Source organism: Triturus cristatus, chromosome 1_2 (genome assembly GCF_964204655.1).
Source record: "Triturus cristatus chromosome 1_2, aTriCri1.1, whole genome shotgun sequence".
Classification (NCBI taxonomy): Eukaryota; Metazoa; Chordata; class Amphibia; order Caudata; family Salamandridae; genus Triturus; species Triturus cristatus.
The window spans coordinates 190,060,450-190,078,834 of record NC_140580.1 but is presented as its reverse complement, the minus strand read 5'-3'; positions in this window follow the sequence as shown (position 1 = coordinate 190,078,834).

The window sequence follows — 18,385 nt, the reverse complement described above, 5'->3', positions numbered from 1 at the left end:
GCATGCGCCAACGGGAATGCTCTGATTTCCTGGACAGAACCTGAACAGAAAGTTGCGGTTGCCATTTTATTGCTCAGGAATTGTTTCCAGGGCCAAAATTTCTTGAAAAGCTAACGTAAGGGGACAGAGTAGAGGTACTCTGACCCCATGTTTGAGAAATGGGGGTGTTAGTGACATAACCAGTGCGGTCCCCCGTGTACCATTGCAGGGACATTGCGACTAATGATATCATCGTGAATATTGGTAGGAATGCAAAAAAATATGTCAGTGAAACATTAATATGCATTGTTATAGAGATATTGATATTTTGATAAATGTTTTTATACAGTTATTTATATAGTGAGTTATCTACTGTGATGGTTAGAATTATTTATATAGTTATAATTTTTGAATGTGGTGGTGGCAATTGAATTCCTGCTTTCTGCTTTTGTGACGTAACCACGGAGATCGAGATGACCAACGTTATTGTGATCTCTAGCCTCACCGTGAAAACAAAAAATAGGTTTTAGAGATGGTTGTTCTAGAAGTACACAACAAAAACATGAGTTTGAAGTATACATTAATAAACCCCTAGTGTGCAATGTGTGCATATATGTGTTTTCACTTTATGGAAAAGGTGCAACCATTATGGATAACAGCGACGTCAAGACTTCCGAAATAACCGTGAAACTGAAAATAGGTCTGAAAGATGGTTTTTAAAGAAGCTTAGTACAAAAATATAAGTTTAAACATATTTGGAAAGAAGTATGTATATATAAATTTGTGTAGGGCAATGTTCAAAATGAATTTATTTACATGTCATTTTTAGTTTTGTTGGTGGTGATTGAATGACTCTTCGGAATCAACGCGAAAATATGCAATAAGCTTTAGGGATGGCTTTTATAGAAACTCTCTACAAAAACATGACTTTAGAGAATACTGTAGGAAACCCCTAGAGTGTAAAATACTGTAGGATGTGTGGATATATGTGTTTTGGACTTAAGGAAAAGGCCCGATCATCGTGGTTAACTACGTCACCGCGACCTCCCGAATAATTGCAAAAATGGAAATTAGGTCTTAAAGATGGATTTCAAAGAAACTTAGTACAAAAACTTGAGTTTAAACATGTTTTTTAAGAAGTATGCATATAGTAATATGTGTAAGGGTAATATTGATTATGGCTTTTTTACATATTGTTTTTGGATGTGTGGTCATTGAATGTCTGCTTTTGTTTCCTGTTTTTGCGATGTGTCCTCGGGGGTCGCGACGTTGTCATGAAGATCCCCAAAAACTAAAGAAAAAAACCTTCAAAAAAGACTTCCCAATATTTCGGTAGTAGGGTGACTCTGATAAGAGCCATTGCATTGATTGTGTGTATTTTGATGCTATACATAAGACCGGATTCAGAGTTTCAGGTTATTTAGAAACACCCTGTTGCATTCATCTGTAAAGTGCACTACATCATTCTATAAATTCCATGCATGTCAAAACGCAGATTGTTGTTATAGACAAAGTCCATGCGATGGCCTCTGAGACAGAAACTGTCTTATTAACATGTTCCCTGACTTTTTCAATCTGTGGACAGAATTGATTTGACCACTTTCATTTCTGTCTTTGGCATTTATTAGAGTACACCAAGTAAGTGGGAGGGAAAAGTGACATCAGTGCTGCAAAGGTTTCTTTCATTAGGATTTCCAGCCCTACCCAGTCAATGTGCATAGGTCATTGCCACCACAGCGAACAATCATGAGGTGAGGCGCTTGAGAATCCACAATGGATTTAACCAGAGCCAGCAACTGATGAATCTTTAACCCTCTCTGGCTAAACCAAGTAATCTGCACATTTTGCAAAGCCAAGTTCCTGTCAATACCTCTGTTTTTTGCAGTCTCTTTTGCCTAATCGATATAGCTGTGGGCCACAATCCATACTCTAAGCATTTCGAATTGAAGGAGAAATAGTAGTCAGGAGAAGCAGTTTCCCAAAGGTAAAGCAGTTAAAATGGAGGTGTATATATATATATATATATATATATATATATATATATATATATATATACATATATATATATATATTATCTACTGCCGGTCGCCAGTAGATAGTTATAGTTACAACCTAGTTTCCATAGGAAATCTCAAAATTCTATTTTGAATAACTTTGGCGCCGGTTGACGAATCCTCGCGAAATTTTTAAAACTAATGGGGCGCTCCGCTCAGCACCTACCCTGAAAGTCTCGGGGTGATTCGTCAAGCGGGGGCCGAGAAAAAGGGGGGGTCCCAAAACGCGTTTTCCCCATGCATTTTTCCATAGAACCTTTAGTCGCAGCTACAGCCCGAACGGCTGAACAGAATTACCTGAAATTTGGCAGAGAGGTAGCCATAAGGTAGCCGCAAGCGCAATTCTGATTGGTTGTTAGATGTCGGTAAACATTCGAATCAGTCGAAACCAGGAAGTGTCGGCCGCCATTTTGTCTCTCGCAGTCTGAGGGGGTGAAAAAAAAAGGTGGAGAACGTGAAAAGGGGGCAGAGTGGACAGTTCCTGACCCCCTAGCCTTGGTCAGGGGGTCACAGAAGGACCCCCAAGTGAGGAAAAAACATTTTTTTTTTTTTAATCGCGAGGTGCGCGTACCGCGCGCGCACGGCGCGCATCTTGCGATTTAAGAAAAAAAAAAAAATTCACGGTGCGCGCACGGTGATAAACCGGGAAAAAAAATAATTAATAAATAAATAACTTAGTATTTAAAAGACCTTGCAAATTCACTTAAATAACCATAGGTTTCACACATGTTATAGTTAGCTGGACATTTCACTTGTAAAAAACCAAGGAAATTCCCCAGTTATAGTTAGTGCAGGCAACTATAACTCACGCGACCGCAATCCTCTGCTGATGACGTCAGATATTACATCACTGATGACATATGTGTCTTTATGAAAAATAAATATTTGTAATATATGTATAGCTAAAGATTAATGGAAGAAGACATGGGTAAATAAGTGTCTAAATACAGTGATGTAATATCTGATGTCATCAGCAGAGGATTGCGGTCGCGTGAGTTATAGTTGCCTGCACTAACTATAACGGGGGAATTTCATTGGTTTTTTACGAGTGAAATGTCCAGCTAACTATAACATGTGTGAAACCTATGGTTTTTTAAGTGAATATATATATATATACATATATATATATATATACTTCATTGGTTGCTGTCATCAGAAAAGTGAACAACATTAGGTAGTGTGTTGGGTGCCTTAGAAAGAAGTCGTATTATTGGCTATTGTTGAAACCAAGAAATGTAATACAGACATGAATATGCTTTTGAATCTGTGGAGTAAACCACACCTGCTGTATCTCATTTGGAAGTAGCATGCTCCTTATAGAATATGCTGTGAACTTGTGACCTGCTGGTTCCACCGGGTTGTTAGTTACACTGAGCTAAGAGTGTATTGGGGGAAGCGTGTTAAAAAGAGAATTGTTTTTTAAAGTTGAATGATGACTTAATTTAAGCAATGGCAAGCTTTAATTTCCAACTCAGAACTATGAAATAAACTGTTGTGTAGTGTTTAAAGTTTAAAAAAATTAAGCTAGATAAAGGTTTGAACTCCTGTTTTTTTTTAGATTTCTCCGGGATGATCGCAAAAACATAGTGAACACACAGAGACAGGAATCTCTTTTTGAAAGAGAGCGAAAGGGTTAACATTAACACATGCTAACCATTTACAAGTAGAGATGCATTAGTCTAAAATGAAAGACATCATTTCATTTGCTGCCTTTCTCATGATGCTAAAGTGGAAAGTTGAAGATGTTGCCATTTTAGACTTCCTTTGTATGAGAATGGTGTACCATTCTTGTGGTTAGTTTTTACATATCTTAGTAGTGTCCAAACTATGTAGAAAGCGCTAAAACAACAATTTAATCTACAAACTCAATTCAATGGTATGTGTATAACTTTGTAATTATTTTTTAAATGTACATTAGAAATGAAGATGTATATGGGAGATTGATTAAAAGGAGTATTACAGTGATATGAAAAATATATGAGATGAACTGTATCTATTAGACGGTATGTGTTTAAGAGGTTAGTGGTGAATATTTTGGGAAATAAAAGAAAATGAATTAGTGACTTTATTAGAATGAGTATTTTATTGACAAATGACGTATAGTCTTGTGGAAAGTTTCAATGAGGAACTAAGAATGTTTTAAATGTCTAAACAACATGTGTGCAGAATAGATACATCTGTTATTTGCATTCTGGGAGTTGTAGTACTTTTAGTAACATTATTAAACAGGAATAGAGTAGTGAGAAATAAAAGATGGGAACATGTTGACTGTTTGTACATGAATTAGAAAGACATAAATCTTGCTAGGTATGTATTGGGAAGTGTTTGCCAATGTGGTTTGTAACTTATATGATCGCTTTGCATATGCTTAGATGGTGAGATATGGTTTTTGTGCTTGCACATAGCTATATATACGGAGGGACTTAGGAGTTTACTTAAAGATGCAGAGAAGTATAAATTTTTGGAAAGATGGTTTGAAGGTGTACATCTATTAAGGAATTGCATATATGTGTACATGGTGATCTATGTTCAGTAAGTCTGATGAAAATTTCATGTATATGGTGAGAGTAGTGTTTTTCTTTAAAGATGGTATGTCGAAAATTGAGGAGGATTAATTGTGCAGAATGCCTCGAGAGTTCTTGTGCGAGCTTCATTTCCAGTGTAACTTTTGTTTGAGAGATGCTGAATATATGTTTTAAAAGCAGAAGATTTATTTGAGAAATGATGTAGGTATGCAATTCACAAAAGGTTTTGTGCTTTGAAAAGATTCAAAATGTTGTTTTACATTTTAGAAACTTAATGATGCATGTGTACGCTCAGTAACAAAGCAATGTATGTTTCTAGAGAGCCATTTATGCAATTATATATCAAGTGTGATACCTACATTTCACTCACACATAGCTCAGGAGAAAAGCATATATACAGTAAAACAGCGAGTTTGATACTGACAGAAGGAGATAACCAATTAGTCAAACATATAGTGAAAACTGTAATGTATCTGACAGCATTGAAGGTACTTTCACAGTCAGTCCAGCACTACTCAGCCATTCATGCAATCACCCAGCCACTACTCAGGCAGTCATCAAATCAGTGATGCACTATTCATGGAGTTATTTAATTACCTAGACACTACACATTTACACTTGCAATCAGGACAGCAGAAATTATGTAGTCATTGAACTATGCAGGCACTACCCATACATTCATCTAATCATCTAGGTACTAACTATTGACTTATGTAATGAACAAGGCTGTAACTATGCAATTGTTATAAAATTAGTGCAGAACCTATGCAGCAATCTAAACACCCACTCAAAACCCATGCAGTCATTGAAATGCTGAGACACACATATGCACTGATGAAACACTTAAGCACTACTCATGCACACATCTAATTATGTAGAGAGTACCATTGTAGTAAACCTATCATCATCATATATTTCTTTATTTCGGTTTATACACTATAAAAGAACAGACACAAATAGATACAAACATTGCTAAAACAGTTAAAAAGGCTAAAAATCATGGCTAAAGCAATTTTTAGGTTAATATGGTACTTGAGATTAAAACAAATGAGAAGGTCAATCACATACCCAGTCCTTGGTTAAACTTTAAGAAAATTCCTCCATGCCCACCACATTGAGCTTAGAAAACGCGATACCGCATAGACAATGTGGAGTTCAGTGTTATATTTTAGGAGCCTGAATGCTTGTTGGCAATGTGTTGTGCCAAGGTTTCTACACAACTGGATCAACCATCTGTGTTTAATTGTATGGTATGCCTGGCAAAAGAAGAAAACATGGAGTTCATATTCCTCCCCCAAGCTACATGCTGGATACCCCAGTGAAGTGCCACTGGACCATTTGTTGGTGAAGGAACGCAAGGGAAGGCAGCCATGCCGAAACTGCACATACAGTTTAATGGCTAATGCCGGTCGGATTTCATCTAGGCATGGCTCAATATTGTATGTTACCTTCACATACAGAAAGTTTGATGTAAGAGAACCAGTGGTAGAATCTTCATAGAGTTTATTGAGTTTGCCACCCCAATAACTGGTTCTTAATTATTTAGGCGAGATTCTCAAACAGGCTGTGTCTGTATTATCCCATCGGTCGTCTCTGCCAATTGCACGAAGACCTTCCATAATATATGCAAACCATGACAGTTTTCCTATGCCAGGGAGTCTCAACATTTCTAAGAGCCCAGATCTTCACTCGGCCAGTTCCGGTGTCACCCAGAGGCGCCGCCGAAAGAGTAGAGGTCTGCAGCTAATTTCCTCTGCGATGGGTCTCACCCCTAGATCCATACGCAGTGGAACCAGAGGGGAACTCACCGGTAAACCGAATAATTGCCTAAGAAAGTTGTTCTCTGTTTTAACAATAGGTCTAAGGTGAGAGTGCCCCCAGAGTTCAGCCCCATATAGGGCAGCACTCCTAAGCTGGGTTTTATAGACCTCCATTGCTGGATTTACCGGCTTGTGGAACGACATTCTGTAGAACTTGACCATGTCACCTGCGGTCTGGGCCAGTTTAAAATTTGACTTATCTATTTGGGGCCCCCAGTCCATGTTTTCAGTAAGTATAAGGCCCAGGTAGTCAAATATAGATACCCGCTCTAGGGGAGTACCATTCATGCATGGGTTGGGGAGGTTGATCTATTGGGGTTGAAGACCATAAATTTGGTTTTTGAATGTTGATCTCCAACCCCCTAGACCTACAGAACTCACAAAACCCATCTAAAATTCTCTGGATACCCATGGGAGACTTGGAGAGGAGTAGGGTATCGTCTGCAAACATCATGGCCGGAATTGGCTTGTGCGCTGGTTTGGGGGCGTCTATGTCCTTAATTTCTATCAGCGCACTTACCAGTCCATTGATGTAGATGCAGAACAGGGTGGGGGCAGGCACACATCCCTGTCTGACTCCACTGTTGACAGGGATTGGCAGCGGGAGTTCCCCATTTTTCCCATGCCTAATTTGGGCATGGTTACCATTGTGTAACATTCTCAATATATCTAAAAGATAGAGGGGTAGTCCTAATTCAATCAGAACCCTCCACAAAGCATCTCTGGGTACCAGGTCAAATGCACTCTTGAGATCCACAAAGACCATATACAGGCTGCCTCCTTCAAGATGTACTGTTTTCCAATAAAGAAGTTGGAGCCTGAAAATCTGGTCTATTGTTGATGTTTTTTCTCTAAAGCCGGCCTGCAAAGGGGTCATGATCTTTTGTTCCTCCAACCAGGATTACAAGCGATCTAATAAAATCCTGGCAAATACTTTTGGTAAAACATCGATCAAACTGATCGGTCTGTAGTTTGTGGGCAATAGAGGTGATCCCTTTTTGTATACCGGAAGGATCTCAGCACCTGGCCAGGTTGCAGGAAGGGCAATTCCCTGTAAGTTGGCATTAAACATGAAAGACCACCCAAAAATAAGGACCCCAAATCTTGGGTTCTGCCCGATAGAGATCCCCTGGTATCTTTTCCAGGCCTGCAACCTTCCCAGGAACTATTCTGCTTAGGGCTTTTGTGACTTCTGCCAGAGCGATCTCTGGAATAGCTATTTCAGACACCGAGGGAGTCGGATTAGCTGGAGTCAGGCTGCTGGCCTCAACAGCATATGAGGCATAAAGAGCCAAAAAATGCTCTTTCCAACTATCGGCCGCTATGTTTGGCTCGAAGCCGTCTGTCCTTTGTTGCTACCTGTAGATATATTTCTCCAGAATGTTTTCATATCTTCTGTCTTCAGAGCCAGTTTCAAACTATCCCATTGATCCATTTCCCATGCCGTTTTAGCAGATGAAATGGTGGTTTTATAGAGGGACCTTGCTGATTTTACTGCAGTATTACACTTGGATTTTATGTCCTCAATCACTGCCTTTTTTGCCACCCGACATCTACCATTGAACCAAGACTGCTTCGGCTTCCTCCCACGTCCCCTAGCACATGCTGTCCAAAAAACCTATCACCCATCCAGTAGCTATGCAATCATGTAATTACTGAGGCAATAGTCTTGCACTAATGCAAACACCCCAGCAGTGCACTTACTTTCATGAAATCTCTCAAGCTTTAACAATGGAATAATTCAGTCACTTAGACACTAGTCATGCACTCATCTAATTAGCCAGGCACCACTGATGCTCTTATGCAGTTCTCCAGGCACTACCCATGTAGTCATCTAAATGTCCAGGCACTACCTGTTCATTCAAGCAAAAACAAATGGGCAGCATCCAATTGCTGAAACACCATTCATGCACTCATCCAATAGGCTAGGTACTATTCATGGGCTTAAACAATCATGTCTGCACTAACAATGCACTCTCTAAATTACCTATATACTATGTATGCACTCTTGCAATCATCAGGCTCTTGAATTGCACTCATTTAATCATCCCACCAGTATCAATGCATGTATAGAATTATTGAAGCATTAGTCACACACTAATCATTAAGACTCTACTCATGCACTCATCCAAACACCCATATACTAGTGGTATACTCATGCAAACACACAGGCAGTAAGTATGCAGATATTGAATGCCCCATGGAATTATGAAGTAGTCAGGGAATCATCTATGCACTACTTGCATCCTGAGAGAATCACCTAGGCACCATCTATGCACTCATTCAATCATCCAGGGACTATTGATGTATTCAACTATAAACCCATGGATTTACAAGATTTACTCAGTAATATGTAATCTTTTAGCACCATGTGGGGAATTTTATATGCAACCTGTCACACACTCATTGCAAGTACTCGGAAGAATTAGTAAGTTATATGTTTGAATATAGACTAATTAACATATTTTTATGTGTAGCATTTCCCAAAATTTAAATCTGATATATTTAAGTGGAAAAGTACTGAGATACTAAATACACCAGTGACATAGTAGTAGAGAGGCACGCAAAAGCTCTTATGGTGTGTTTTGGCATTTACTGTGTTGAGACACTGTATGTACTTCTACACTTGGGTAATGCGATGCAGAGCCGCAAGACATTTGGTTGTGCTGCATTTCTTTCAAAGCACAGGAATGCGCCATATTTACAACAATATGATGGATCCCTGTGCTCTCTCCCTGAACTGGCGCACAACTGGCTGTCATGCTCCAGTGGAGGCACCCTTGCAGCATTGTGCAAGGAAGCCTGTGTTGCTGGGATGATTGATTTTGTGCAGGAAGGTGCCTTCCTGCACAAAAACAATCACAAGAGGTGTTTTCCTCTTTCTATGTGTGCAGCAGAATGCAGCACACATAGAAATAGGAAAATATGAGGAGAAGTAAAAGTATTTCTGCTTGTTGTGCCTCCCTACACCTCCCCTGGGCATAGAATTCCGGCATATTCCCAAGTGTACAAATCATTGTAAATCTAGGAATGTGGCAAAATGCATAGGTGTTGAGTGGAAACACCCACAACAACACCCATGGCATGCTCCTTTCATGCAAAGTGCTGAATGAAAAGGGCCCTTATTTACAAGGCCACAAAAAGTCACGAAGAGTGGCTTAACATGGCTTTGTAAATATGGAACACCACACTATGCCAATTGTGTGTCCAAAAAAGTGATGCTGTGGCTCATGGGGCTTGAAAATACGCTCCCTTGGCTTGATGTTCATTTTAACATTTAGTACAGGCGGGATAAACTGGTCTTTCATCATGTATAAGTTAGAAGTGAGATGCCCAGCTGTGTTGTAGGATGCGTTGCTAACATGTTAAAACGTAACTAATAAATAAAGTTTTGTGTTTTGCTTTGGGTTTGCTATATTGAAGTAAGTGCATGCAGTATTATAGCTAGCAGTGACGGCCCGTGTAGGGCGTTTTACCGGGGCGGTGACATGGCGCAGAGGAGGGGCAGGGTGGGGGGTTGCAAAATGCGGCAAACGGGCGATTTCAGGTAAGTTACGAAAAAATTTAATAAAACAAATTTTGTTGCGCGCGCTGCATCGCATTTGGCGATGCAGCGCGCGCAACGAAATTCGTTTTGTTAATTTTTTGCCTAACTTACCAGAAATCGTCCGTTTGCCGCATTTTGCAACCCCCCACCCTGCCCCTCCTCTGCGCCACGTCACCGCCCCGGTAAAACGCCCTGCACGGGCCGTCACTGATAGCTAGGTTCAGCTGTAGATTTAAAACTGCAACATACTCTAAAGCTGTTTTTGTATTATGTGTAAATCAGCACTAACGTAGTTTGTATGTTAGCTAGGGTAACAATTTAAATGTACTTGTTTTAGTTTAACAGAACAAGATGTGCATAACTACACACAGTTGAAATGCCCACAAAAGCTCAGACGAAAAAGCAGCAGAAGCAACCACAGTATCTCTGCAGAAATAAGTTACAAAAGGGGAAAAATGCTGAAAAAGTACTGAAAGAAAAAAAACTACTAGTAAGAGGACAAAATATTTTTTTTAAATTTATGTGAACATTTGCAAAATAAAGAAAATACAATTATGACTATGAGAAACAACAAGAGTGGACAAAGTGTACATTGGAAGAAGAGAAAAGATTGCAACAAACATTGACAAAACATAACCAGGAGACAGAAGCAGTTTAAAGAAATCAGAGCCAGGACGTTTCGTAGTAGAATGGTTGTAAACTTAGTGATACATTTTAAAAAGTGTAGAAGATGGAGAGATGCAATGAAACAGAAAGAACGAGTTGAGAGAGTAGTTTATAAAGCATTTGCTTTAAAGAGGAAGCTTTTCATTTTGATTCTAAATATAATTAAAGCTCTTGAGAAAATAGTGCTGTGCAAGAGGAGGCAAAACCAGAAGAAGAGATTAGTGAACAGAAAAAACAGTTGTACAGCTTTTAGTGGGGCATGTATACATACTTCTTGTACAGAGCCTTCTTTTATTGACGAAAGCTATCACCAGGATAACAGATTAGTTCATGCTATTGTTGAAAGAAGACGATGTTATGAAATGAAGAATGGTAGTGTGTGAGCAAAAGAGGTGATGGTACCTAGAAATGTAGAAGAAGTTACTGTAGAAGAGGTGCAAGGAAGGCGTAGTCAGGGTCCTTTAAACAAATGGAATTGTAGTAGTCTTTGTAGTATTAGACAGCAATCCCTTGATATATTAGGAAAATTCCTACCAATCTTTCCAAGGCGAAGTTTAAAAAACCAAATAAGTTATACCACTTGAAGAAAGTGGCCTTATTTGGGTCACACGGGTCACTAATGACCTCCTCTCAGCCTTCCATACAAATGAAGAGTTGGTCAGACAGTAGAGAATACAAACCAATAATTGTTACAGTCAGAGCAGAGCCCAGTCTGCCCAGTCGCTAGGAGTGCTACAGAGGGACTGACATCAGCAAGCATAAAGATACATTATGTACATTTCAGAACCAATGAAGGCATGCCCATAGTGGAATTTTCCAAGCAGATGCAGCAAAACAGTGAAGTAACGAACATAAGTTTTGATTCTGAGGCCGGGCACACACTATCTACTACTCGAGGTCGCTCTGTCCATGCCCGTCACGAGACAAGTGGGAGGAGGCCTCCATATAAAGGTAATTCATTAGTGAAGCAAAAGTTAACCTTGGAGAAACACAACACAACAGAGGCCTTTTCTTGGAAAAAGCAAAGAATAAGTTTCGATTATCACTCAAAATGGTGCCGCGAATGCTAACATACATAGAACAATGTGCAAACATACATTTTTCTATTCTAACACACTCAACAATGCAAACTTCAGTTAAGACGTTGTACTATGTGAAAACTCCTGCTTTATGTTAAGGAGAAACTAATATAGCACTTTTGCATGGTATTGTGGCAGATGTTGAAAAAGTTTGTGGTGATGTGCAGTTTCATTTCTTTTGTCCTGAGCAGGATTCTAGGGAAAGTGAAGAGTTGTTAAGAGGAGACTTTCTAGAACATGACACATATATTACAGTTATAGAGATTACAAAATGTAACACAGTGTTGTCTAAAAAAAACAGAGTATGTTTGTGTATGTTGTTGATGCACTTACTAGAAGATTTAAATACAGACTGTTGACTTGTATTGAAAAATTTAAAAAGTAAATAGTGATACCTGGCAAAAGTTAGCTGTGTATTTATTTGTACGATTTGACTTGTCTATACAGCAAGCTATATGTAAGTAGTTTTGCAATAAATTAGAAGATAATAAAATTAACTGCACATAGATATTAGATACCCATTTTATAAGATAATAAAATGCCTGCTAATGCAGAAAAACTATGAAGGGCCAAAAATGAAAAATTAAAAAATCAACATGTAGTATTATTTGCAGCATTGCTAAGGGCTATTATGGACTGCTCTCCAGCACTCACTACAACTCCACAATCCATGCAGTATGATGTCATGGGGAAAAACTGTGGAGCCAATTCTTGAATTTGATATTGGACTTTTGAATGGACTCTCTGCTTCTGTGTTGTTGTTGTGCCTGCTATTGAAGTTGAGGGTCCAACAGAGTTGCACTGCCTTCTTGCTGCTCACTATGAACTTCTCTTATGAAATGTGAAAAAAATATAAAAGGGTAAAAAAAATAGACGTATGATTTATGGCAGCATTGCGAATAGCTAAAACCCTCTGCTTATCAGCTCTTATAACAACTCTACAGTCCATGCAATACGTGGCCATTCTTGTAATAGTCTGTACCTCAAAAGGGATTTTCTGGCCAGGAATTGTTGCTGATGCTACTGATGTAGATGGTCCTCCAGCTTCCCTCTGCTTGATCGGCATAGTCGACATTTTCTTTGATAAGTTTTAGGATGATATAACATGAACGTTGTTCCACATAAATCCAAAAAAAGTCTCCAGCCAAAGTCTACCACCTGCTCACAATAAAGTTCTGGAAAACAAGATTCAAGGAAGAGGAGTGGGTGTATACTTCATTTTCATTTTACTGAAAAGTATATTATCCAATGATTTTCCTTACTTGCCCGGCCATGTGATTTTCGCTGATTGCTCATTGCTCTAGATTTGCAGCAGTTTTTAATTCCCCATGAGTTAGGGTAACAATGGGTAGTTTGATGGGTGTTTGGTAGTTATGTTTTATTCCTGAATTCAGATGTTGAGTTTTTTTTTTAACTGTTGTTTGTTTCATAAATGTGTTGTTAAAATTAAGTTAATCCAATATGCTACTAAATAGCTAGATTCAAGCTTTGTGCAAAATATGTCTACATATCTGTTTTATACTTTGTCATTTGTATTTGTGACTACTGATGTGATTACGACCTCCGGTGTTGCTGCAAAGAAGGAAATGCATTGTTGATTTAGTTACTTTGACAAATGAATACAAAGGGGAAAGTTACATTAGTATCTTACTAAATAGCTACACTTAAACCTTATGTAAAATATGTCTTTATATGTGTTTTATACTTTGCTAAAAACACCCGGTATTTGCAGTGTGTCCTTGGCAATGGCACTCATAGAATCATACAGGTACTACCTCTGCAATCATCAAGGATGTCCTTTCTCCATCACTCTGCAAATGCGCCTCCTGGAATAGTAAAAGTTGGGGGAATAAGTGTCCTTGGCAATTGAGGGTATTTGTGGGTCAACTAACCCTCCTGTTACTTCCAACAAGTCCCACATAGTCAGTTTGCTAAGAGGTCTATGGAGGCCATACCAACTTTCTGCACTACTCTGCAAACACATCTCCTGGCACACTACTGGTCAGGGAATAGATCTATCTTGGATGCTAATGGACCTCGCGGACCAAGAAGCCCTCCTGGTATTTCTGTAAGTCCTACACAGTGGGATTCCTGCGAGCATGGTCAGAGCCCTCCACCTTTTTCATACCATTCTGAAAACACCATTGCTACTTAAAAAACTATGGAAATTCACCGAAAGGTTACAGGTAAGTTATAGTTAGGAATTAGCATTTAAAAAACCTTAGAAATTCACTGAGAAAAAAAAAAGGTTAAAGGGATGTTAGATTTAGGAAATATAATTAAAAAAACTTAGATGTTCACACAAAAAAACCAAAGGTTACAGGGATGTTATAGTTAGGCTCAGATTTCACATGCACAAAACCAGAGATATTCAGCAGTTATAGTTAGCTGACCGAACTGTAACTCACGCCCCTGCAATGCACTGCTAATGACCTCACATATTACATCACTTAAGTAACTTCACTGATGACATCACTGATGATTTCATCCGATGACTGTGAGTGTTTTGAGAAAGTTTATACGTTTTAAATATATATACACACCAAGGTGTTTTAATGGATCAGGGAGTGGATGAGTGCCTGTATGGATGAATTAGTGGGTGCATAACTGACTGTATAAGTGAGTGATTATACGTGTCTTAGTGAATGTATTGGTGAGTGACTAATTTGTGTGAATCATGGGTTGGTGAGTCGGTTACATAAATATATATATATATATTGCCTGTGAGCATGGACGAGAGAGTCCGAAACCGGTCAGGCTATTGAAGTTTTTTGAGGCGATGCCGCTTGCTGTTCCATTCCTGACCCCAATAAAGAGTGGATACCTACCTGTGGAGCGTTCTCACTGCAAGGGCAACCTTTTTCTTCTCATATATATATACATATATATATATATATATATATATATATATATATATTCCTTGTCAAAGCGGGTCCTTCCGGGATTGAGCCCGATGTCAGGTGGTGCGTTAGCCGGTATGCCCTCACCGGTATTATTCCTCGTATTCCAATCTCCAATGAAACGCACACTCGAAGAAATATGCTTATGAAGAAGCTAATTTATTGCTCGTTACGCGTTTCGACAACTTAATGTCTTGATCACACGAACCGTGAAAACAAAAAGGACGTGCATAAATAAACAAGGGATATGGAGGAAGGACTACCTTGACATCATCATTAGTTCTGTCACTTACAATTGTCGGCCATCTTGTAGTGGTTTGGATACACGTAATACATAATGGAAAACTAAGAACGTAAATCCTATGAAATTATTCTGTTTCAATTCCCAATATACAGGTACAGTACTCGACTACATAAGTATATTCTACTCGCACTAGTGGCTAAATATATTAATAAAAAGGGAAACAAGAAAAAGGAAATACGATCCTCATAACACGTGTTATGGCTTATGTCAACATTATACAAAAGGTTTTCCACAAAATGTAATAGCAATAAACAACATGGTAATTGTCTGCTAAAGTGCATATTATAGTGAGATGGGATACATGATTAGTTTCCTGCGCACTAGTGGCATGAGGATCATGCTATATGTAGAACCTGCACATGAGTTAATTATATACACACAAATGTCTAACTTATTATCCAAAAGGACGGTCAATTTAATACTTAATCCTACCCCTCTAGAATCGAGGCCTTACATGTATATCAGCGTTAGTGACAAAACTGGTGAAGCAAAGGCAAATGCCTACTATACTCGTGGTATAGTCCACTTCCTACCAATAATATCCATGTAATATCGTGGATAGTGATATAGTGAAAAAAATTATTGATCAGACTTTCAAACATTAAGAAATAAGAAGATGGTTAAAAAGTCTCTTATCTTGTTTCTCATGTGTTTCCGAGCCCGGGGAAGAAAAGGGTAGGGTGCCCGTGCAGTGACCATACTAGACAGTGGGTCCCTTCCTTTCTTCCTGTGAAAGTGAAACAGACAAGAGAAATTTAAAATTAGCAGATTTAGGAAAATAATCTGTACCAATATAGAATCAAGGCAAAATGTCAACGATTATAATTATGGCTCAATAAAGATTAACAACACAGTTTCTCTATATTAGACAGTTATTCCTCATACAAATGCGTTGCCATTTCATCATCCATATTATGTCCTCCAGGGAATTTGGTTTCCAGCTCTAGTATCCATTTTGATTCTTTCTTACGAAGAGCCAATTCCCTGTTGCCACCCCTGTTGCCAAGAACGATTTGTTCAATCGCAAAAAAGCGCAATAGGGCACTGTTAGAATTATGGAATCTTTTAAAATGTCTGGCAATGGGATAATGTGTATCTACATTGATGATCGCTCTCAAATGTTCCATTACTCTTTTTTTGATCATACATGTAGTACTCCCCACATACCTGAGTTTGCAGGGACACTCCAATATATACACTATGTACGTACTACTGCATGTGAGGAACTGATTAATTTTCCATTTCTGTACTCTACCAGGAATGCTAAATTCCTGAATTGAAGGACTGAATTTACACGATCTACAGTGACCACATGGGAAGAAACCCTTGAGGTCATGAAATGTACTTTTTTTCGTCATAGTGATATCACTTTTAACAAGAATATCCCTAAAATTTCTCCCTTTTCGGTAGGTGACTTTGGGTCTTTCCCCTATTTCTGAGCCCACAATGTTGTCTGTCTGTAGGATGTTCCAATTGTCGCACAAGATTTTGTGTATTTTCTTCGAGTGACTATTGAATGTTGTTATCACTCCTGTGACCGGACTATTGGTATCTACTTCAGATGTCTGGCCTAGTGACTCCTCTCTGCTGACTTTAGCGATCTTCGCTAGTGCTTTTTTAAGTACCCATTCGGGGTAACCGCGTTCTCTGAATCTTTTGAGTAGGACTCCTTGTTCATGAATGTATTTTTCATCATTGTTGCAGTTTCTTCTTGCCCTCAGTAATTCCCCATATGGAATACTCCATTTGAGGGCTTCTGGGTGTTCACTGAGGGCATGAAGAAGACTGTTACCAGCTGTCTCTTTCCTGTACAGACTGGTAATGATTTTATCCTGTAAGACTTCAATCTTGATGTCCAAGAATTCAGCATGTGTTTTACTAAAATTATGTGTCAGAGCAATATTGTATTTGTTGGTGTTAAGTTTCTCAATGAAATTTTAAAGCTTCTGATTCGCTACCTTCCCATATGATCAGCAGATCATCGATGTACCTAAGCCATTTCACTACTGACTTGAAATCATCTGCCATATTGGGATCACCACGAATTTCCTCTTCCCACTTCCCTAGGAACAGATTCGCAAAACTTGGCGCGAAACATGTACCCATCGCGGTGCCTCGAACCTGTTTGTACAAGGCACCGTTGAAGAGAAAGATGTTATTCTTCAAACATATTGATATCATGTCTGTGAGCATGTTAGTGTGTTCCAAATATACGATGCTACGTGCATTGAGAAAATGTAAACATGCTTCGATACCCTGGTCATGATCTATGATCGTATAAAGTGTATTTACGTCCAGAGTGATCAATGAGTACTCTTTTTTCCACATAAACCCTTCGATTTTGTTAAGAAAGTCTTTAGTATCCCTAACAAACGATGGTAATTCAGTGACATACTCTTTGAGGAACTGGTCGACATACTTGGAAATGTTCTCCAGTACATTTCCTACTGAGGATACTATAGGCCTTCCTGGGGGGATTGTGGGATGTTTATGGATCTTTGGAAGAAGATACAACTCTGGTAATTTAGGGTAATCCCTCTTTAGATAACAATATTCCTGCCAGGTAATGATGCCCTGTTCTTGCCACTCAGCAAGTTTCCCCCATGTGGTGGTTATGCTAGCATTATATGTACTTGTGTCACAGGTGCAATAAAATTCAGCATTGTTCAATTGTTTTTCAGCCTCTTCAATATACATTTTTCTATCCCACAATACTACGTTTCCTCCCTTATCCGAGGGACGTATCACCAGACTGTCATCTTTAGCCAAAGACAAGATTACATTGCGCTGTTTAGGAGATAAGTTGTAATTAATGTCATGGTTATCTTTAAGCCTATGTTTCTGTTTCTTCAGTTCTTTGGTTACCACGTCCTGAAAAGTATCAATTGAATCGTAAGGTAAATTGGGATAAAACACTGAGCGTGGTTTGAAAGAGGTACAAGCAGCTTTGTCAGTCACAAACTCAGACTCAGACCATTCCTGGGTTGGTGATTCATCTATGTTAGTTCCAAGATCAAAGACTGTATACAGTATATCTGCGTCACCAACTGTAAGATTACTATCACTTGGATTGGTGGATGTTATTCTGTTCTCAGAACAGGTTGCATTGTTCTTGAGCATGTGCCATTTTTTTAATTTTATCTTCCGCACAAATTTAAAAATGTCTATACGTGTATTGGTATAGTTGAAAAGTTCTGTGGGACAAAAGGATAGTCCCAAACATAATGTTGTTTTATCAAAAAGCGTCAAAGTACGTGATGAAAGGTTGATTATAGTTTTATTTACCGTTTCCGGATCCATCATTGCTGAATTTTGTTGGAGCCTCTTCTTCTTGTTCCCACTGGCTCGCTGTTTCTTTGTTTCGATGCTTGCGTTTAAGTCGTCTCTGTTTACTCCTCCCCTGCCTCTTCCTCTTCTTCTTCCGCGGCCCCTTCCTCGGCCCCGAGCTGGTGGAGTTGGGGTGGGAGTTGTCTTTCCAGGTTGTCGACTTTTTTTCATCACACGGAACTCG